This window comes from Larus michahellis, chromosome 2, assembly GCF_964199755.1.
Source record: "Larus michahellis chromosome 2, bLarMic1.1, whole genome shotgun sequence".
NCBI classification, from domain to species: Eukaryota; Metazoa; Chordata; class Aves; order Charadriiformes; family Laridae; genus Larus; species Larus michahellis.
Window position 1 is genome coordinate 73289327 of NC_133897.1, and position 23436 is coordinate 73312762.

Sequence of the window (23436 nt, forward strand, 5' to 3'; positions counted from 1 at the left end):
GAAGATCTGCTGAAACCCACAATTTCATACTTTTTGGTACAGTAAGTTTCTGAGCCTTTTTCTGCAATAGAAGATACAAACTCTTGGTGGGGCACACAGTTTAAATCTTTTCTGAACTTGGAAATCATTTAAAAATAAAGATCGAATCTCTCTGTTGGGTAAACTAATGTTTGTATTACTAATATGAGAAGCAGTTAAAGCCTGCCTTACTGAATTGTGTATTTATCTGAACACTGACCTAACTCCCATTGAAAACCAACCATGTTTTTCCGTTACCCTCAGTGGATGTTGGACTTCTCTCTTGATGCGTAAGAGAATAGCTAAGCAGGGAGAACGAAGGTACATTTCTGAGCAAAGGAACAGTCTGCTGTTTCGCCTGAGTTCAAAGGAACAGGACGTTGTGAATCTTCCTGTGTATAAAATTACACTGAGATACAGCTGACAACTGCAGGACTCCTAGCCATGGCTAACTGCTTGCACAAAAAAGACGCAGGGCAGCAAGTAGGTGACAGGTGTCTGCTTTTAAAATGCCTTCAAGTATTTAACGTTCTCCTGTTTGACTGCTAGGTCTCCTACCAAAGACCTTCGCGCACAGCTCAGCAGTGCCCACGACCAGGCACCACTGACTTGTGTCACCGCCACATTTGCACTAATCCTTGTCCCTTGGCAGATCTAGAAAAGGCAACAGGTAGGCAGAAGGAGCCTGCAGCACCATAGCAACTGTGCAAGAGAGCACCAGTCTCCCTGTCAGCACTGATCTCTCTCTGCTAGCCATGAATGGAGGGAGAGAGACACACAAGCCTATGCAAGGGTCACTTGAGCAAAGATGCTTTTTCTCCCATACTAAGGCAGAGAGAGGAAGGGAGGCGGAGGCATCTCCGTAGGCCACGCCAGTCAGGGCTTGCTCTCCTCAGACATTTAAAACCATCATGGACCTATTTCCATAAGAGTGGTTTGCTTGAATTTGCACCCTTGAGCTTCACCGGAGGGCAGCCACTTTCTGAAACTGAACTTGAACTGGCTGAGCAACTGGGAGAACAGAGCCAGAGCTACGGACATCTGAGCATGGCAAGCGCTGGGATGACTAGTGCTCAGGTTATGTGCAAGCTATATGATTCGTACCCTTGGCATTCAGGGACTTCTCAGCCCCTGCTCTAAACCCCTCAGATATCTTTGTGAGAGGCAATGAGCCCTTGTCTCAGGTAATATGCGAAGGGAGGCATTTTGGAGCCTCCTGTTCACACAATGAAGAAATGGTCAGAGTACGATGCTGTAACACCTAGTCAAACGCCTTTGAGTGTAGGGCTTTCTGCAACATGCCTGCTGCTCTTGCCTCTCCCTGTCACAGGGATTTCCCCCAGGATTTTGCTGGAGTTCCAGCACAAAACGTGCCAGGCCTGTGTGCCGCCTGCTAGAGGAAGCACAAGGGGTAGCTCACCCATGGGGTGCAAATGGGTGCAGGTTGGTGGCCTCACCGGTGCTCTCGGTATCTCCCCATTCATAGAATGGTTTAGGTTGGAAGGGACCATAAAGATCATCTAGTTCCAACCCCCTGCCATGGGCAGGGACACCTCCCACTAGACCAGGCTGCTCAAAGCCCCATCCAGCCTGGCCTTGAACACCTCCAGAGATGGGGCCTCCACAACTTTGCTGGGCAACCTGTTCCAGTGTCTCACCACCCTCATAGTGAAAAATTTCTTCCTAATATCTAACCTAAATCTACTCTCTTCCAGTTTGAAGCCATAACCCCTCATTCTATCACTACATGCCCTTGTAAGAAGTCCTCCAGCTTTCTTATAGGCACCCTTCAGATACTGGAAGGCCGCTATAAGGTCTCCCCAGAGCCTTCTCTTCTCCAGGCTGAACAACTCCAAATCTCAGCCTGTCTTCATAGGAGAGGTGCTCCAGCCCTCTCATCATCATCTTCGTGGCCCTCCTCTGGACTCGCTCCAACATGTCCATGTCCTTCTTACGTTGGCGGCTCCAGAGCTGGACTCAGTACTCCAGGTGGGGTCTCACGAGAGCAGAGCAGAGCGGGGAGAATCACCTCCCTCGACCCAGGCACTGCTTCTGCATCTTCAACCCCCAGCCAGCCTCACCTTCCTCCCGGTCCATGCAGGACACCTCGTCTCTTGCGAGCCGGGTATAACTCCTGGCATGGTGTGGCCATCCCCAGCAGATACCCCCTGACCCGGCCGAGGAGCCGAGGGCAGAGGGAAGCAGCCTCCCGGAGGCGCCGGGCTCGCCCCATCCCTCTCCGCCCCCAGCAGGTGTCACCCTGACCCGCCGAACTCCCCCGAAACTCCCGGGGCCGACAAACTCCCCTCCCCGGGCTCCCCGTCCTTCCCTCCACGCCTCTCCCGGGCTGGAGCACAAAGCTCAGGCAAAAGCCGCCTCCCCCGGGGATAAACGGGACGCGGAGGAGCCGGTCCCCAGCCGCTCCATCTCCCGGGGTCGGTCCGCAGGCTCCTGACCGCCTGTTCCGACACCGCCAGCGGAGAGGTTAGATATTTATTTCTGACCGCCCCCCCCCCCTTTTTTTTTCCCCCACGAGTTTTTGAACAGGAAGGGAGAATATATCGCACACACAATATTTATGCTACCGTCCGTTTCAGTCACAGTTTCCTAAGATACTTAGCTAAAAGAGAGACGTGAATAACTATTTGTTCACGCTGTCACTAGGAAGAAAAGCAAGGGGAAAAAATAAGAGTTCCAGGAATACAGAAAGACAAGTTAAAGGGAAGTAAAAATTACGCATATACTATCAGTTTGCTTTTTCTCTTACTACAAAGACAACTCTACCACGTGAAGCAATACCAGCCATCTCCCTTCCAGCATTTTCCTGTACAAAACACCTCTATTGAAGGACAATGTGACGGTGAGATGAAGAGTTCAAAGGAAAGGAAAGAAATATTCAAAAGGAAAGGAAAGAAATATTCAAAATAATCAATGGATCAGGGCCAGGTTTTGCTCTGATGGGAGTTTGTATCTATCTGAAGGAAAAGCAGTAGCATGGATTTTGTGCTGGTGTGAGTGTGCAGGGTCAGGCCCCTTTGCGTGAGGCTGACACCCACGTTTGTCCATTGAGCTCGTTCTTGGGCAGTTAAGAGTGCTGCTGGAGCTCCCTGTGTGACATGGTCAGAGCTGCTCCCTTCATCAGTCTGCGTTTCTTCTTCCCTAGCATCTGATTTTGTACCTTTCTCTTGCCTTCCTCATGTTGTTCATCTGTTCCTCTGACACTGGTCTCCTTTCTGGCCCAGTTCGCCTTCTCTCCAGCATGCAGGGGAGTCACTTCTCCTGATCCTGTCCTTGCTGCACTGCAGTTCTCTATACGCTGAAGAAGAATGTTCCATTTAAAATATCGGCCCTTGTTGGTCCTTGCTAGATCACCAAAATCCTCCCATTTCAAGGCAGTGTGTGAACATCTGGGACAAACAGCTTTCTCACAAAAAACAAGACACAGTTGACCACTATGACCTACATCAAAATACACACCTTGACCAAGAGGAGCATTCTCAAATAAGTCCCTAATATTCAATAGACAGGAGCAGCTGGCAGGAACTGAGATCTCTCCGATTTTGAGGTGTTTGACCTCGACATCCAAATGGTTGTATCTTGTGTAAGTCTCTGCTTTATGAGCAGCCCGTAGCGCTGGGCCAGTCAGTGTGCAGAGGCAGCTCTCGGGAGCTCTCTCTTGTGAAGTTGCATTGTTTCCTAATTTGCTCTATGCACTCTTTTAATATTATCTGCTGTGATGAAACTAAATTCAGTCCTTAGAGCTTTATTTAAGCGCTGCTTCAGCTGCCTGCCTTGGTCAATGTACCTCAGACCAAGCCAAATTACTAGATGGTGGGGATGAAATTGTGCTACACAACGCAATGCTTTGGCACGAATTCAGGAAGCCGTATGCCAGGAAGGGCCATTAAATAATGTCATCTGACCTCATATATATACAGAACGTTACATTTAATTACTGAGTGTGGTACTAAGGGTACAGAGGGATCTTAAATGAAAAAACTAAATCAGGGGCCTTCAACCTCCCTTTGTTTTTCTACGTTAATTTTACATTTCAAAACAACTTGGCTGCTTTTCAAGTGCTGTCAGAAGTCCTGGTTTCCTTTGAGGAGCCAGTACGTTCTTATTTCAGGCAGCACATCAGGAGAAACCATGATTTCTCCTGATCACAGAGATCATGGATCTCTGTGCACAGGATCAGCAAGTACTGAAAAGAGACTTCAGTGACTGTATAAGCACCTGCTGAAGAAATCCCAATTGGCAGAAGATTCCTAGGTCCTAATGCACAAGGGGAAGTTTGGGGGCATAGGGAGAGGGAAGGATTAAAGAGGAGAGAGGGCTGGATACTGGAATGCTTTAGGATAGAAAAGTCTCTGTTGTGCAACCCCTCCCAGAATGGGAATAACAAAAATATTTCCCTCCTCCTTTTGGAAAAAAAAAAAAATCAAACCAAACAACCACGAAGCATTTGATAAAACAAAGACGAAACTTTTATAAAGTAAAACCAGTATAAATCACACACAGCATGAATTCAATTTAGCACATTGAATTCCCTCTCTTTTCCTGTTGTCTGGCAGATTAGGAAGGGATGGAATAAAGAGATCTTGTCAGGGATATTAATGGATCTCTCCTGCCAAGATTTTGAGATATCATACATAATCTCTGGTCACAGCCTCTCCTTACCATGAAGCAGCCAGCTCTGGAGATGTGTTTCCAGCTGATAGACGTTATCTTGTGAGGGTGAGGACAGAGAAGAGCTCGAATGTCCTACCCGGGTGTGTGACCCCTGCGTGCCCTCGCTCACAGCTACCCCATTAACCCTTCTGCCTGGGATTTTATTCTGTGGAGTGATTTGTTCTGAAATAAAGACCTGACTGATTTATAAACGGCAAAATGGACTTGCCCTCTAACAGCACTTCCCAGTTTCACTGATGTTCTGTTTTCTCTTTGTCCTTCTGGGCTTTGTCTTCAACGGGCCATCTCTTATTTTTAATATTTGAACACCTCTGGCAGGTACTAGATCCATTCTTCCTCTCTGGCAGTTTTAGCATAAGAAGTGTTTTGTTTTGGAGGAGAGGAAAGTGGAAGAAAGAAAATGAATAAGGGAAACATAAATAAATTCAGAAAAAGATTTACAAAGACAGCACAGGGAAAATTTTCTCTGCTCCATATGAGAGTATTTAGTGTGCTGTGGCAATATGTAGTGCCTGGCTACTATGCTGATATGATTGCTTCCATTACTTTGAGCCTATTTATATTCCAGAGGATACTAAAGCCAGCTAGTGATATGGAAGTTGATGATTATTGTCCGTGGCATCTCTGAGAGCTGCTTGGACTAGAGTCTTACTTAAAAATCAAATGAGTAAGATCCAGCTGCAGAATTGCAAACTGTAGAAAGTCCTGCTAAACGCTAAAAACTTCCTTCTGAAGTTGTACTCTCACCTAGCTGTGAGAGCCATTACCTTTCCTGGATGTAATCCCTGGATGCCTAGAGCTAGAAACACAAGCTATTACAGTTGGAGTTACAGAGACAAAGCCCTCAGGCCAGGACTACGTGGGATCAAAGATCTCAGTAACACGCTGTGTTACACTGTGACTTCATCTACTCTGGGAAATTAAACATGCCTGGGGTGATGTGGTATGGAATGCCAACATCCATCCTATTAAATGGTCCTTGATCCAGAGTATCTTCTGGATTGTGCCTGGGAGCTGCCAGGGAAAGTGGTAGCTGGCCAATATAACAACTACCAGAAACTGTTCTGACAACTGAATTTAGGACAATATAGTTTATATTCAGAAACCTTCCCTGACACTGTTTAAATTACTAGACCGGGCACAGTCTGCCTGAAACTATGTTTTCCTCACCCTTCTGACTAGTGTAATATTCCGTCTTCTATCCTCTATATCATATGTCTTTGAGTACACTGCTAAAATACTTAATTATCCCATGATTTGCTACTTACCTGGTAGAAATGAGCTATTTTAGTTAATGAACAGTCATATTAGATAAAAAATTCATTAAACTGGAGACAATCTGCTTGACACAAATACTGTGTTTTTATCACAACAGCTGTAGCGATTGAGAAGTCTCATGCTTTATGTACTTTTTTTCTGTAAGAGTTCCTGGAAGATGACCTCTTTGCAAAGGCAGTTCAGCCATTTTTTGGGAACACTTGGTCGCTACAGCAGGCTGTCGGGCAAAAAAAGGGAGGCCAGTAAAAGAGAAGACTTTCTAATGGATAGCCCTCATGAGCTAGGAAGTCAGTGGACTACAAGTGCTCTCCAGCAATTAAGCTGCTCCTTGGCGTATCCATGCCTCTCCTAGAATATCAGTATTCAGAAGAAAAAGATACTTCCTACAGGATACTGAACACAAGCACTAGATGGAGCAGCGGGCAAACTTCTGGACTCTTTCCTTGCTTATATTCAAACCATGAAGTTACCTGATAGCCCGGTTGGACTCTGAGCTGTCAAGCTGACTGCAGGTCAGTACTTCGTAAAGATGCAGGTGTGCCTTGTGTAGGACTGAAACGTTAGGCTATATTACAAGATACTTTGGATTCAGTACAAGTAATGCTGATCTATAACCGGTGGCCACATTCTTAGATATATTCTTAGATGTTTGTACATTCTTCTTTGTCTGAAAGTTTTAACCAATATTTACGCTTTTTGAAGATTTTCACTAAGGATCTATAATTCCACAGTATTCCACTAGCCATTTGACTGCTGAGGGCTTCAGCCAACATAAACCAAAAGAAGACCTTTTTATTTAACTGTGGTACGTTGCACCTTGTCTGCCTTACAGAAATCCCACAGCTCTGTGGTACACAGCTGGCAGTCCACAAAGACTCTGGCCTGCCTTGGTGTTTGAAGATTCCCAATGTAAAGCATCCCTGATTTTAGAGAACTCAAAGTGTGCGTGAAGAGGGAGAAGCTTTCTTAAGGTATCTGTTTTGGGTTCCAGACCTTTTCCCAGTTGGAGAAAAGGTTATCGTGTTGGAGGGGAAAAAGCATATTGTAAGAAAACAGCCTCATGATTCTTAAGGTAACTCGGAGGGAGAGGGGAGCGCTGATCTATAAAGCTTTTAAGCATTTGGGAATGCGCACGGTGAACTTCAGCTTTCTTTAAAGACCAAAAAAATAGAGAAGGAGAAAGGATATTTCCACCTCTTCCCCTGACAAAAACAATCTTTGTAATGTCAACCAACAGCTAATGCTGAGCTTATCACTCGCTCCACTCTGCCCTGCTCTCCCATCTCAGTTCCCTGTTCTGGCTTCTGAAACTCACACCCTTTGGAGCTGATTGAATAATGGACTTTTCACTTTGGGCTCTACATTGAATAAATGAAAAAAAAATCCTGTGGGTTAGATATGGAGTTATTCAATCTCGCTCCAAGACCCTACATTTTAAACCTCATCGTAAAAATGTAAGAGGGTCACTTTTAAAATGAAAAATTAAACCAATTACACTTGTTCTGAGGCCTCACCTTTCCTTGTTTTTTTGCCTCTGGACTATTTATCAAAATCTACCCTAGTTTGCCAATTTCATGGCAAATGGCTGCAGTTTTCCAGAAACTGCAGATGTCCCTCACCAGATTACTAAGAAAATAACAGTAGAGTATAAAACAATTACTTGAGAGCTATTTGAAGAATTATTCATGTCAGCAGGTAGGCATAAACCTTTATACAAACACCTATATCATCAGAAAGCTGTCGGTACCCCCAAATTCTTCTCTAAATTTTTTTCCCCACTCTCCCTTTTCTAACGCACTTCCTCAGTTTGTCCAATGATTTACCTCAATTTGTCCAATGAATTCATCAGTCTGACATTCTGCCTACCAAATGGTCCAAAGAGGCAGGAACACCTTACAGCTTGCTTAGAAGGACTCACAAAAAAAAAAAAAAGTTTCGTTTACCCACGTAAAACTCTTAGTTAGCTGAATTCAAGCATCAGCAGGCTAATGGTTGTTGTCTGGCTGCAAAAGAAATTTATTTTACATTTTAAGACCCAATGTAGCATCATGCTAAGTCTCTCTCGATAGCCCCATTAGCATCTCTCTCGAGATGCATCCGTGACTTTGGCTGCAAGGAAGAACCATTCCCAGCCCTCACAACAGTAATTATTGCTTCATTCACCTTGTTCCCTTTCTTGCCCTGACAGCTTCAGTCATTGGTAACAAGAACTGATGCTCAGGCAGCGTATAGTGGTCAAATAGCTCATTCTCACCTCCCCTAGCAGAGGTACCATAGGCAGTCACTGAGGAGCACAGACTACTGGCAACAGGAGATTGCCTCCTTTATCTGTGCCTGAAGTTGGCCCTGATTCAAGGTGTGATGGCAGTACACGTTAACATGTGACAGCAGACATATTTTCAAAGTGTATGCAAGATGTCTGCGTTAAAACCTGGGCCAGGGAAAGTTTGAAAATATGCAGAGGAATGCTAACATCACACCTTAAATCCTACTCCAGAGAAATGCAAAAAGGCACTACTAACCTGAGCCAAAAGCACTTGGTGTTGGAAGAAAATCCCATGCAAGAGTGGCTAAATTCACAGAAAAACACCTCAAGTTATGCAAATCTGAATGACAGTGTTGATCAAGAATGAGAACATCATTGTCACGTAATGGGGAAAGCCAACTTGCAGACGGCAATATCTGCTGGCAATGTTGTTGAGAATAATTACTCTGAAGTTCAGTTGAGTAATGATCACTGAGACCATTTAAAAGAAGAGCGGAGTATAGGATGTTAGCAGAGAAAAGTTTTAAGTTTGTTACTTTGTTAATAATGATTTGTATAATACCTTATTAATAATCATTTGTACTTGTGCAGAGGCTTTCATTACAAAGCCACTCTACAGAGAGACCTAACTGATGCTACGAAGAGAACTTCACTAATTTTGAGGACTTGCACAATGAACATTACACCACTTTCACATGCTTTTCCACTGGCTACTCAGGAGACAAATCCTATTTCCATGATACACTCTCTCTGCAGAATTGCACACCCAGATGTAAACAGGACTATGCCAAAACAGTGACTACACACACCATGCTCTGTGTTTGCTTAACATACACATATTATGGGAGCGTGCTCCTATTTCAAAGGATAATTGCTCTGAATTATGAAAAGGTACCTTAACTAAAGATTTTATATATGGAGATCAAGGTTAACGTTTCATGAACTTGAAAGCCATGCACTTATTTAGCAGTGTGTTATTTCACTTAACAGAATAATGAAGAGCAGAAGCTAAACCAGCCTACCTGGACATTTTAGCATCCTATGTAGCAAAGTGATGCTGTGGCAAGGAGAATACCTCCAGCGCATCACCAGGCTCTGAAACAAACTGTGCTATTATGTGAAAGTTCCCATGAAGCCCCAGTGACTGTTAAATTATTGAATGGGGATTGCTTGAAAATGTAGCATTTCCAATAATGCCTTTGCAAAAGACTGAAATTTTGTTCACTACTAGGATGTCTCAAGCAATAAGAAAAGTTTGGACTCAGTGCAGCCATAAAGAAGAAGAAGAACATCCTAAAATAAGAACCTATGGATTCATCTTATGGTAGCGTGAAATGCAACTCCTTTCCCCATGTTTTCACTATGGTCTTCTACTCAATGGAGTCAGAATGATTTGGCTTCTTGCTGTGAGCTCTGTTATGTTACTGTCAGGAGACAACACTCCTTTTCTGCCAGAAGGCTGGGATGTGTGCAAAGCAGGAGGATTTGAACTTTGCCCCTTCCCTTCCCTTCCCTTCCCTTCCCTTCCCTTCCCTTCCCTTCCCTTCCCTTCCCTTCCCTTCCCTTCCCTTCCCTTCCCTTCCCTTCCCTTCCCTTCCCTTCCCTTCCCTTCCCTTCCCTTCCCTTCCCTTCCCTTTTCCCTTCCCTTCCTTTTTCCCTTCCCTTCCCTTCCCTTCCCTTCCCTTCCCTTCCCTTCCCTTCCCTTCCCTTCCCTTCCTTTTTCCCTTCCCTTCCCTTCCTTTTTCCCTTCCCTTCCCTTCCCTTCCCTTCCCTTCCCTTCCCTTCCTTTTTCCCTTCCCTTCCCTTCCCTTCCCTTCCCTTCCCTTCCCTTCCCTTCCTTTTTCCCTTCCCTTCCCTTCCTTTCCCTCTCCCTCCCTTCCCTTCTCTTTCCCTCTCCTTTCCTGTTATTAACTGTGCTTTGCTTTGGGACAGCAAAACAGCTGTTTTATTACTGTGATCCTGCCAGAAGGCTGTGATGTTGGAGAACTGGGACTGAAAGTCTGTCAATGTATACCTAGCAACTTATACACTCTGCATTTCATATTAGCCAGTTTAATATGATTATGGGAGTTTGTTTTCTCACCAGTAGAGTACATCTTTTATTTAAGAAGAGGAGCGTAGGTATTGCTGTTCTGCCTAGATGCCTCTTGGGAACTTTCTTAACATCTAAAGCCTTTTTCTGGCAAACAGTTTGTTCTCTAACAACAACAGGCTGGGAGCTGTGATAGATCCCATTTAGTCTTTTGAGAAACAACTAAATTCTGTGAGTTAACTTGTCTTCTTTTACCATCTAAGGAATATTGGCAGGCTGCAACCATTTTCCTCTGTTAGCCCTTGAAATGATTCTTCATGCTTTTGTCACATAATTAAAATTAGATTATTGCAACTCCCTGCTGGCTGGCCTTAGAGCTTTGTAAACACTCCAGCTGGCCCATAGGTTCATAGTGAAAGGGATGCTCTAAGCATATTCTTTCTTTGTCCTCTCTTCTCTCATCTGTGTTGAAATCACTGCACTTGCTAACTGCCAGCAGAATGTATTTGGTTATTGCTTTCTAAGGGCAGTGAACATAATGTTAGAGACATAATGTGCCAAAGCCTCTCTCAAGCTTTGCTTGAAAGAGTCTGGATGCAAGAGCTTTCCATCTATTTTCTCTTTGTTGGTGAGGTCTCTTTTTGCTGAAAAGGAGAAGGGAAAGAAGGGGGAGGGAATGGAGGAGCACAGGCTCTCCTAATACAGCATTCAAATGGAAAATGCATACAGCTACATGATTTCAAAACCAGGACTGACTTTTCATTGACCAGAATGTAAATGCCATGGACATGATGCAGTTGCTTCTTCTCCTATGACAAAATGACTCCCTTCCACCCCAAAAGATGACAGCCATTTTGAAATAGCAGCATCTCCCACTACAGCTAGGCTTTCTGAGTTCAGTAGGCTGCTTTCCTGGCTGGCTTCTTTTTATGTCACATTTGCTTATGGACCATTACTCCCACATTCACATCCAGCCAGTTCCGTCTTATAAATCTTGTATGCAGCATTGCGACTGTGTGAGATTTGCTTGATGAGCTTGTAGGGATTATTGTATTAAAGTTCTCAAGGGCCTGAATGACTAATTGTTAATGAGCGAGAACAATGCAGGGATAATGGCACTTTAAAAGTAAGTAATACTAATGGCATAGCTTGTGTTGGGATGTGATTGCTCATCTCACTGTCACATGTACAGATCATCTCTTAGTGTCCTCTGGTTTTATGGGCCTATAACCTCTCAGCTAGTCAGTAAGCACTTAGTTTGCTGAAGGAGAATTATAATGGTGAAGAAGCGCAAACAGGCAGTAAAGCTGGCTGTATTCAATTCTCCGTAACTATCAGAGCCTCATCACCTTCACTGAGCCAAGAGTACATTTGTTGGGGTCAAGTTTTTATGTAGTCTTGGCCAGCCAGTGTTATGAAACGGTGACTATGGATGCAGAACCACAGTAGTAATACTGTAGAATAGGAATGTTCCCTTATTTGTGCTTCACCTTATCACTCATATTAGTGATTTATGTTCCAGCGTAGTCACCTCTTTGCCCAGTCACTTTTTCTGTGCTTTTTCCTACCTACTCCTTTGGGCACCGATATTTAGTCGTACAGTACTGTTACTAGCCAGGGGCTTGATTGTAAATCCCTTGGACAGATTTCCAGAATGGCTACTCCCCCATCCAGCTGAAAGCAGGAGCACTGCAGGTCTTTGGCAGCTCTGCAAATCAAGGCTGCAGCTCCTAGAAGAAGTCTGAAAACACAGTTGATTCTCACACTCAGCTTCCTGCCACGGTGCAGTTTGTGACTGCTGGCAGCCACAACATAACATAAGCTCCGTTTCTGTTTTTTTTCCCTGTCCCATCGGGGCTTTTGCTAACATAAATATGTTACCATGTGCGAGCAAGTGCACAACGCCACGGCTAATGCAGAGAACATCATCTCCTATGACGGAGATGATATTTGCTGTGCTCTGCTGCCTTCCCAGTGCAAACAACTCCGCTGGGGACCTCACCACGGCGGTGCTGGCATGCCACTGCCTTTGAACAGGGATAGTGCCAGCCTCCCAGACAGCTGTAAGCATGCGAAGCCAAGACACCATGTATCAGGGCCTGTGCATGTGTCAAGGACAGGTTTCCCAGCCTGAAATGTCAAAGCAACTGTTTTTCCCTCAGGAGGTGCATTTGTCTCTATGGTGAAGAAAACGTATTATCACAAGTGTTGCCTTTGAGCTCAGAGCTGGATAGAGACCAAACAGACACTGAATCCAGCGAAATTTCAGCATCTCCCTCTTCAGAAACGTTCACATCCTCTGACAATTCTTTTCTTCCAAGAACCAGTCTGCTTCTAAAAGGAGAGAGCTGAACACTGACCAACACGGTCCTTGCTTCCAGACTTCACATGACAAACTGCTTGGAAAGCAGCACCCAAAGTCTGTTCTACCAAGGACTATTCTCAAACCTCGTGTCCTTGTTAGCCATTTTCAAATGCTTTCTGGTCGCGACCCCATTGCAAATTGCAACTCCACTTCTAGTGAGCCCTTGACCCCAAATATTGGCACACATAAATGGCCTCTAACTGGGCTCTCTACTTTGCTCCTAACGTTACAGACCCCACACAGAGACACAACCCCTTTTAGGGGGTCCGTAGGTCCGTTTTAGACCTACAGACGTAAAGCACGTCAGCTTGCTCCAGCCAGCTGCTGCAGGCTTGCAGGGGGCTGTGCAGTGATGCTGCTGCCGCCGACTTCCGAAGGCATGAAGGGGGCCAACTGCTTTCAGCATGCCGGCAAGCCAGCGAGGAGCCCTGCTCCTGACCACGCACCAGCTTCGTTCTGGGTCCCAGCGGCTGACTCTGATTGAGTTAGTTACTGCTGCGAGCCAAAGGATCCAGGACCCGTAGGGTATTTAACACTTAAAGCATCTTGTGATGCTGCAGAAATGCAGGCTTGTGGAATAAAACAGACGGACAAGCAGAAGGAGGTGGATACTTTATCACTTGTCTAAAACGGGCAAGAGGAAAATCTCTAGTTGTCTTTCACAATTAATTTCATACTAGTTCTCTTGTGTTGCTGTGATCATGTTTTTCTCTTTTAAAGTAACAGGAGGGAGGGTGGTATGGGGGTTTTGTTTCTTTTTTTTTTTTTTAAATTAGGACATCTGGGCAGTGACCCAACCAAAGCCTGATCTCCCTAATAGAAATCTGTCTGACCATAACTTGCATATTCCAATTTTCATTCACAGGCAAAGACTATCTATTGTCCAAGTATTTTTACTCTGCCATAATCAAAATACAAATTCTAGCTTAACTTAAAATAGACATGTCAGAAACACTTGACATGACCTGCATGCCTGTCAACAAGTGATAATCAAATTTCCTTGCCATACCAAAGTTGGGCAGGAGACATTTCTTTTTAAAAAAAAACCCAAACAACCTATCTGGTGTCCATATCGTATTGACTTTCTGAGACACAATGGGAGTTTTGCTTTTATGCAAAGGAGCTAAAAAGGAGTACGAGCAGTTAAAGGGATGTCTGCTGAAGCTGGGACAAGGGTAGGAGGCACACTTCTCTTTGAAACAGCCAACATGTGGTGTTGCTGAAACTTAAAGAGCAGAGGGGGGGATTGTTTCTCCGCTTTTTCTGTTTATTTATTATGTAAATTCAGTTTCCCTTATATAAATATTTAGCTTCTCCCTTTCTCTCTGAAAATCAAATAGCAGCAGGGGTAGAAAAGCAGGGAATGCAATTGTAAAATTGGCATTACAGAGGATTTGTGTAGGTTTGAGAGCAGAAACAAATTGTAATGCATTTGTTATGAAGGTAAAACCCAAACTGACACTGTCCCTTACAAAATTACTGGGAAAGAAACAACACGGTGCCAAAAGGAAACTTCAGACAGAGGAGTTTCTTTTAAAAGAATACAGTGATAAAGTAGCAATGTTCTGCAAAAGAAGGAGATAAGTTAAAGGCGTAAGGAAAGAGAAGTTATTCCAGTCATTTTCCGCATAGGCTGCCTCTGGAAGCGTTTGCCAGAAACAAAGAGCATGTCCCAGCAATATAAACAAATAGGCCTGCGCAGTACACGGTTAAAATTATCAATGTCTCACTAACTTGTGATCCAGATTAAGCAGGGCATTAAAAAAATCCAAAAGAGCACAGCATCTTCTATTCCTGAAGAGACCGAAAGGGTACACTGACATAACAGTTTCCAACAGCTGTCATAACAGCGTGCACGGGGTCATGCTGGAGCTGATGGACAACAGCCCCTTGCACACAGAGCGCTGGAGCCATGCTCCGTGGAGCTGCGTGTTGCCAGGTTCAGCTCTGGTTACTGCGTACAGCATCTCACAGCTTAATCCTTCTGGGATAGTCTGGGTACTCCTGTGAGGGGTTCTCCAGCATGTCCTTTTCTGGCTTTGCCGAGGCAGAGGAATGCCTGTCCCTGCCTCCTTCACTTGATTCAGCCTGTTTCGGTTTCTGACACAAAATGGCCCTCCTCACCCAGAGGTGTGGTGAGATGCATAGAAGAGGACTTTTCCTTTCCACACCAATTGCAGTGGTTTGGGGTGTAAAAGTTCCAAATCTCTGATAAATAAGGCACTGAGAACAAAAGCATCTGGTTGTTGTGACATCGCTGCTCTACGACATGAACTCAGTGGGTTAAAAACGGAGACACTTCTTATTTATTTGAACACCCTCCCACTAAGTTCAATGCAATCATACTGAGAAAAAAAAATAGTGAGGACTGCAGAACAGAAAAGCTCACAATTATCAAATACTTATCCCAGAAAGGCTCCTGCTGTGGAGAGACTGTTCCCGCTGTTCCCATGAGACAGGAGAAGGACCAGGACACAGACAGCTTTGGCAGCCCTTCTTGCCCAGCCTTCACCCCAGCTCTGGGCTGACTGCTGTTCCTCTCTGAAAAGCCCCTCCAAGGAAGAGGGCTATTGCAAACCACCCAGAATCCTTCAGCAGGGTAAAATGGAAGGCAAGCTGCCCGCAAACATGCATGGTAAATTAAGGAAAGTAGTTACCAGGCCTCCTCAGCTGATAGATATTCCAAAATAAATGCTGCAGCAAGAGACCTCGAGCTCCCGTCCAGCAGCACAGCTTCAAGAGGGACGTTCTGCACCACAGACTTCCCTGACCAGGTGTTGCCATGGGACGCTTGCAGATATAATCTCAGGATGTCCTGGCTGGTTCCTGTGGATTCACAGTGCAGGTGAAAGCCTGCATTCTGAAAATCAGTTCGCTGATTTTGTATGCAGTCTGAAGGATCTGGAGTCTGGGTCTCTGTAGGTCTAAGAAAATGGCAAAGACCATGTAATCTCTGGGTGGAGAACAGCACTTCAGGGAAGGTGAGGAGCATAAAAAAAACCCAACTTTTTGTGTAGAGATGCCACCTGGATTCTGACTCTTAGGCAAAACCAGATTTGCAATGCGAAAGGCAGATTTTAGAAAAGTCTGAGTGCAGAAGGCTAGGAAAGGTGTCAAATGTCTGATACAAAATATGGTCTGAAAATATGTGAGAGGAGTATGGATAAAGATGATGCTAGAAGTGTTAACCAGTTTTCTGATTATTTGTCTTTGCCGATGGCAATTTGTGTCATTGTAATTTTTATGTTGCTTCTGGACTTCCCTTTCTCTTCCTCCAGTTTCAGCTGTCCCTTGCTATCCTGATGCTGGACAACACGCTAATGCCCCCTGATGTGCCAAATGTGGAGAGAACCAGTTGCATATGCCATGCTTTACTGGAGGGGATAAAACCTCTGAAAAGCAGCGGGAATGGTAAATCTTTTAACCTTTTCCTCTTGCTTCTTTCTCTCCCAAACTGACTGTGTGATTGCATTTACAAGGCAGAATTAACACCTGGGACAACACAGAGTCAAAAGATGTGGAACTCGTATTCTAAGCAAACGATGGAGAGTAGCTGCAAGGCTTTTGGCACCTGACTATGATGAAGCTTTCAAGAGAATTTCCTACTGAAGGGACCTGAACTATTGGAGATTACACATACTGTATGCTCAACCTGCACACCTCCAGAACAATTCCCTTTTAGGCAAATGTGAAACGCACGTGTTTCAACCATTTCCCTAGCGCTAGTATGAACAAAAATAAGGAGAAAATGCCTGCAGAGGATGGCTCACAGAGGCTGGGGATTAGTGGAAGGAACGCGAAACCATGAAAGGTGTATATGCCCATATTTTCTCTAATGCTCACAGCAACTGCCGAGTAAGCAACTGGCCACTCCTAGTATGACTAATGGTGTAACTACTTAAGGGCTTATTTCCACTGGAGTTTACGAAAGTTAGATCAAAACAAACCACAAAGTTTAAAATAGAAATGCTCACTATCTGCTGTCAACAGCAGCAGACTATTTCAGCGCATGTATGAATTTAAGCACACACACGATTCTGTTGACTGAGATGTAATGCTTAAAACGGCGTGCTCCCGTTAACTGCTTTGCTGAAGTGGGGTCTCCATCTGTCCATACAGAGCTGCACATCCCAAGTCTTTGCAACTTTACTTTGCAGCCATTAGTTTTGGCCCCACGGGAACCTATTTATAAATATCTGAATTAATTAAATCAGATCTGTACAGCAGAAAAAGGAATCAACTAAATACGGTCACTATGGCAACAAATATTTCCTGGATGTAGTTTTGCGCCTAATCAGCAATGGCCTCCCCATGTTCCTAACAATGGCAAAAGTTGTCGGGCTTTTCTTCTTTGTTTGTTTGTATTGAATGTGTTTCTACAGAGTAAGACGATAAATGTAATGTCTAAGTATTTCAGACAAAGGTCCCTCTTCAGTAGTATTTTACACTAGTTTAAAAATTATTAAGAACTTGAAATGGGGATCCATTGTTTTCCCTTCTTCTTACCACACTTCTGCGTCCCCGGTACAGCAAGAACCTCTGCTACGCTGAGAAATTCCATGGGTTCCAACTCTGAATTCAGATATTAAAGCGACCCCTTCACCACTAACATCAGCTGAAAGAAAGGCTAGAAAAATGAGGGCACAAAACAACCTGTTGTTTTCAACAGACAGACTTGACTGACCCCTGTGTCCACATTAAGCAAAAATAGAAAATTAAAGGTGCTGACACTTTGCCAGTCCCCATCTGCAAAATATGCTGCTGGCCGTGTCAATCACAAAAATGAGGCCCTACGTGCAGTACATGGTGGAAACGTCCAAGTCATGTCTGTGCATAGCATCTGAACTCGCCAAACGTGGCCACAGCCTCCTTGGAGTTTTGCAAATGTCATGCTTTGTGGATTGGGTCTTTGGTGGGTTGTAGGTATCTCAGAGGGTTTCATGAGCTTGTTTGCACTTTGGTGGAGCTCAAAGATACCGAAGGGTTTTCTGAGCTTGCTTTCTTTTCTCTTTTTCTCTTTCTTTTTTCTTAGACAGGTAAACCAACATTTTAAAAATGGTTTCAAACACCAATCTTGCCCATTGCCAAATGAGAGGGAGTTTCCAGGACAGGTCTATGTTTTCCATCTGTTTTTACTTCCCTGTTTGTTTTTTTTTTAAACAGTAGCTTCAAAGGTATGTGTTCACAGTGTCTTGTGTCCAGGTATTTCTTTCCCTTCCCTTAATGACTAGCAAATCCACTGGCAGTGTCAACCAAATGCAGCGGAGGAGGTCAGTTCTCAGAGACAGTTAAGTCTGTACAAGTTTCATGAAAACAGTTCTCTGGCAGAGAAAAGAGATCCTTCCCATGCCCTGACTGTTAGAAAAGTTTGTTCGCTGTCTTGTTAGCTGTGCAAGGGTCCACGTTAGCGCTGGGGCGAGAGGCGAAAAAGCACACAGTCTTATGGTTGCCTCAGTCATGGGAGAAGCTTCAGTGAGAGCTGACACCTTTTTTAGATGCTGATATCAATCAGGGCTCTGCATGAAATCAGCCTTGGTAACTCCCAGTGTGCCTGACCTTGCCAGTCTTACACAAACAATTAAATAGTAAATTTTGATCTTTAAGTGTCTCTTCACAGTTACCTGTGTCTATTCAGATGTGTGGTTTTAGACTGAGATCACACTCCAATGCAGATCTATTTATTTATTATAATTATTGTGATATTTCGGAGAACAGAAGAGAAATCTGTTATGCAAGAGAGGCACTGGGTTTGTAAAGCTCAAGCCACACCCTCCACACAGCCACAACTGCGGAGAAGCCGTACAAAGATGCCAGAGCAAAGGAAACGCGTGGTTAGCCTCTGATTTGCAGAATTTGGCGTGGTTTTGTTTTTTTTTTTTTTGCATCGATGCAAGAAATTCACGCTAGCGAAAGAGCTGTGGCTGAAATAAGGTATTTAGAAAATCAGTAACAAAATGCTGCAGCTGGCACGGATACTCTCCCTCTAATCTTTAGCTTTCAAGCCCCTCCTGACACAAGTCACCTTCTGGGGACAGCAGAGAGAGCAAAGGAAACTAAGGACCTCTCACCCACATCGGCACCCACAGCAGGGGCACCAGCGCATTAGCCCAGGCTGCTCCGGGAGCTTACAGCTGGACTTTTGGCATTATATTACCTTATTTATCAACACAGTTTTTAAAAAGCAAGTATTTCTAGTAGAATTGAATGTTACCAGACGTGTCCTGTGTTAAAGAATAAGCTCACTTTCCCCCAGAAGTACGTAGCTCATAAAAATCTCAAGTCCTTGCATTGGGAGGGTACCCCCACCCCCAGTGTGGCTGTTTGTTAGTGGGGTGACAACTGCAACCTAGAGTTATCTGGCATGTGTTTGCTAATGCACATGCTGCCTAAAAACGCATAATGAAAATGTAAATAAATGCAGAGGAGTCCTGGGGATAAGAAGAAGATATACGAAGAAACCACTTGATGAAAAACACATACATTGCTCCGTATTGTGTCACTGACCATATATATGTTAACTCTTCCAAGCCTCATTTGCCTAACAGCATGGAAACTGCCAGCATTTTAAGAACTGCTATCAGATAACTTGAAATGACATTAGACAGACCATACACAGCAAACAGGCTCTGGTGAGTGTAGTCTTGAACCCGATCCTGAGGTGCAGCGTGGTTATGCTACGCATAGACTTCAAGACAGCTAGACGTGCCCTGAGTCCATAAACTCCTATGGAAAGACAAGCTAAGCAGCATATTGCAAAGATAGCGCTCTGAGAAATTTCACGTGACGAGAACTGATCTGACATTTTAATTTATGCCCTTGCCAGTACAGCGGGTTGGTTTTCCCTGCTTCTATCTTCTCGTACTTTGCTGTCAATTCTCGATTAGCAAGATGAGAAAACTGTTGCATAATACCTGGATTTCACTTTTAGGACTGTTTTCCTGATGCTTCCAGAGTCATGGCAGTGCAGAGGAACCCCAAGCCAGAACACCCTGTGCTACACGCTAATGCAAAACAGTCACGGAGAGAGACAGGCGGTATGGATCTGAAACGCAGAGATACTCTGAAATCTGGAAAACACTTATGCACTTACTGAACTCATTATAAGGAACTTCATTATTTTCAAGGGGCCTTCTCACATTTTTAAGAAGACGCCTATTAGGATGACAGCACAGACAAAACTACTGTAACTTACACAGGATGCTTTTACAGAACAGAGAAGAGAGCAAACCCCTGAGAACAAACCTGTACTACCACCGCACAACCATGCATCCTTTCGCAAAGATTTCCTCCCCTTAAATAAGATTATGAAAATATTTTCCCCCTGCATATAATATCATCTTTAAACAATTCCTCTTACTTGCTAGTATTTCACATGAGCTTCTAATCTGGTTGCATTTAGCTTCACTAGTTTTCCCAAGCTAACTGTCCCCCACACCCATTTTAATAAAACCCAATTAACACGCTTGAGAGTCAAACATGAACAAAGATCTCCCATTCCCTCCAAAGTACGGCATTCATGAAGATATCATGAATAAGTAAACATTCTCTAGTGTTCTGTTTCTTTTGTCTAGCTTATTGGTGTTGAGAAACCTTCTTCTTCATTTATTTATGTTGGTATTTTATTTCCTTACTGAGTTTCAAAGATGAAGAGAGAAAAATAAATACCCAGGAAAGAGCTGATAGGCTGAAATGGCCAAAGTTTTTCCCAGGGAGGTTTAAAACAATTATGCTTTAATGCAAAGGTTTTGTTGTCTCATTATTTCATACACCTATTTAATACACCTGTTTTCAATAGGCAATATACGACAGTCTGTATATGACAGCAGCTAGCAAACCAGTATAGCAAAATCCTGTTTATCCACGTGCAGGAATCCAGTTTCTTCTCATAATTCTGACTTCATGATATTTCATTCTAGGCCCCTAAATTCCTATTGTGCTTTGAAGTGAGGCAATCCTGCCTAGTCCAGGCTTATTCAAATGGCAGAATATGTACAGATCCGACAGGAAGTCAGCTCTGCACAGACCTCACCAAGGTCCCAGACACACTCCTGCAGTAGATCCAGTATTTCTTACCTTTTTCCAAATCCCCTAGGGAGACAGTGCACTGCAACATACTTGCAGTTCCCAGTGGGAAGGCAAGGTGCAAGATCCGGTGAGCAAGTGGAGTGATTCTTGCTTACCTGACCTTGCTAACCCCCTTAGCAGATCTTTGTCAAATCATCAAATCTCAGAAAAATTATCGCTCAGACTCTAACTTTAAAAAGTGATGAACTGGTAAACCTCAGTGAAAATTAACAGACCTTGACAAATGCTAATTGCGCAGGCAGGATGCTTATCTTAGGACTGAAGACGTAGTCTAGATTTTGTCTCTTAGAAAATCCAAGCACTGTACCTGAGCCTCATATGCAATTAATATGAAAAGTTATTTGCTTCGTGTTGACAGGGTCCATTTTTCAAAGCCATGAGAATTCTTTGGTAGAATTAAATCTGATTTGATCCTTGTACATGGCTAACCACGGGGCAATGTGCTATCTTTTCGACAGCACTGACTGTTAACATACTCACAGCTGTAGTGTCTTAGCAAAGGGCCTTTCCAGAGGTGGAAATGGAGGCATTAGAGCATGACACGTTTTCTGTGCCCTGCTTCATAACCTCACACCTCGGATGAACTGTGAAATTTAAGACTAAGGGACAAACATCACAAACCAGCCAAACAGTACTATTTTTATTCTCATTACAAAGTCAGAAGGGTTTTTGTACTTCTTAAAGGCAAAAGTCATGCCTTTTCCAACAGAGGACAATAAAGGCTATAAGAATGCTTAAAAACCTCACATTACCTTACTGGGTTGCAGCAATGAGTGCGTAGATGCTACATTGACGAAACTCCCACTGCTCGAGCAGTAACATGCTCATATTTCCACTTATACTGCAAAACAAACAAAAAAAACCCCATAACTTGCTGCATTGGTTTGAAGCTGTAGCCCTCAGGGCTAGGATCTCACAGGCTAAACAGAATTTTTGACAGAACTTGACTTTTAAATTTGTAGCGTAAATATAGAAAGCAATGGTGATTCAGTGCAGGCAGAGCTCCTCCTTTCTGAGTCACTTCTGTTCGGATATCGCAGGAAGATGGGAGAGGTGCTGTATACCTGCAGGTGTCACCTTACCAAGAGAATGTACTACAGAGATCCCGACCTTTTGGGTGGTTGCGAAGGAAGCCTCCGTGATCTTCCTCAGCTAGAAGTTTGTTTCACTTTAGTGTTCAGGCCAAACTCTAACGTAACTCATTCTACCTACCAAAAAAAAAAAATAAATCCCAGCCAGAAAAAAATATCTGTGAACCAGAAAAGATAATCTGCTCTGACAGTCCTTGAAGAAGAGGAATGCTGTGTCATAGTGGAGAGATAACTGCCCCACAGCAGCAGGTGGTGAGGCTCCCTGCAGGCTAGTAAATCTCTCCAAGATCCTTCTGGAATAAGGCACCAAACTACCATCACATGTTGCTACTTCTTTTAACGAATCCTGTCTAATCCAAAAAGTGGAACCACCTAAGAGCTATTGTTGTCTTGGAGCTATTTTTAGTTGAAGAAACCAAGACTGCAAAGTAAACTGGATATCAAGAAGCTCGGACTAAAAATACTTGACAGCAACATATGATATCTTTGGATCAGAAAACATGGTTGAACTAGTAAACAAGTTACATACTCTTACAACACAACTCACCAGCACTTTATGGGTTAGACTGGCAACATACTGTCTATCCTGAGAGAGGACAGCATGTAAATGGGATGACCTCTGGCTAAAGCCCATCTTCCTTCCTAAACGCTCTCTTCCAGCCCTAGCAACGGAAGTCTCAAGCTCTTGTCTGAGCATCTGAGTGACCACATGAAGGACTCCTCCACAGCCCCCAGCAACAGACACTGGGTGAAGAAGACAGAGCACAAATTTAATTCATCCACTCTTCCTCTACCTGCCTTTGCGCCCCAGACACCTTCAAGGGAAAGGAGAGGACATTTCTGTGGAGCAGTTCTCCCTCTCTTTCTCTGCTCACACTGGGATTTGCAGACATGTCCCTGGGTGAGGACTGAAGAACACTGAAACCTCCATTTTTCTCCAACATGGCTTAAGAACTGGAGGGGCTGACGTGTGTTTGAATGAGTTCTCTGCATTTCTATCCACCTACCCACATCTTTTTTCTTTTCTACTAACCTACTTCTACTAACAGATGTGCGCTGTTCTATGAGGCTAATGTCTAGCATACAGCTTGTCGACTGTCAGTTTAATCCCTTGTAATAATAACTGGCTAGGGTTTAATGGCTCTGTCTTTCACCAGCATCCCTGTATTTCTGTTTCTTTCTTTTTTCTGCTTGTATTGACTGAAGGCCAGATGCAACCTGATGTAGTTTGGTTTAGTTTCTTTGCTTTTAGCAGCGCTCCACCAATTTAGACTGGCTAAGAATTCTTTCTCAAAAATATTCCTTGTACTGGCACTTCTTGTTTTGCATACAAAATACAAGCAAGCAACGAGTTACGTGGTTGTATCAGTCCAGGCTACGTGTATGTGGCTCAACAGGCAGCTCTGAGCACTGGTTTTCCCATCAGGTATCACGATGGAGGCGGGTGTACAACACCTTGAAGATGCACAGGAGTGTGCTTAGCATAGAGTCATCCAGGTATTACACCGCACAAATCAACGTCAATGGTATTCTGCAGATTTGTTAGATGTCTCTTAGTTTCCTGTGACCAGGACAGGTAAGTAGGAGAGTCTGGTGCTTCACAGGCCAA

General features: G+C 43.9%; 1 protein-coding gene across 1 annotated transcript in view; it reads right to left on the reverse strand.

The window, feature by feature from the left end:
* ATXN1 (ataxin 1) overlaps positions 1–22249 on the reverse strand; it is a 371277-nt gene extending 349028 nt beyond the window's left edge. Inside the window, exons 1-2 of the mRNA XM_074575863.1 lie at positions 21847–22249; positions 21489–21577 (exon numbers count right to left, since the gene is read on the reverse strand). The gene's annotated coding sequence lies outside the window, so the exon portion shown is untranslated. The remainder of the gene's footprint in view (positions 1–21488; positions 21578–21846) is intronic.
* Positions 22250–23436: the final 1187 nt, after the last annotated feature.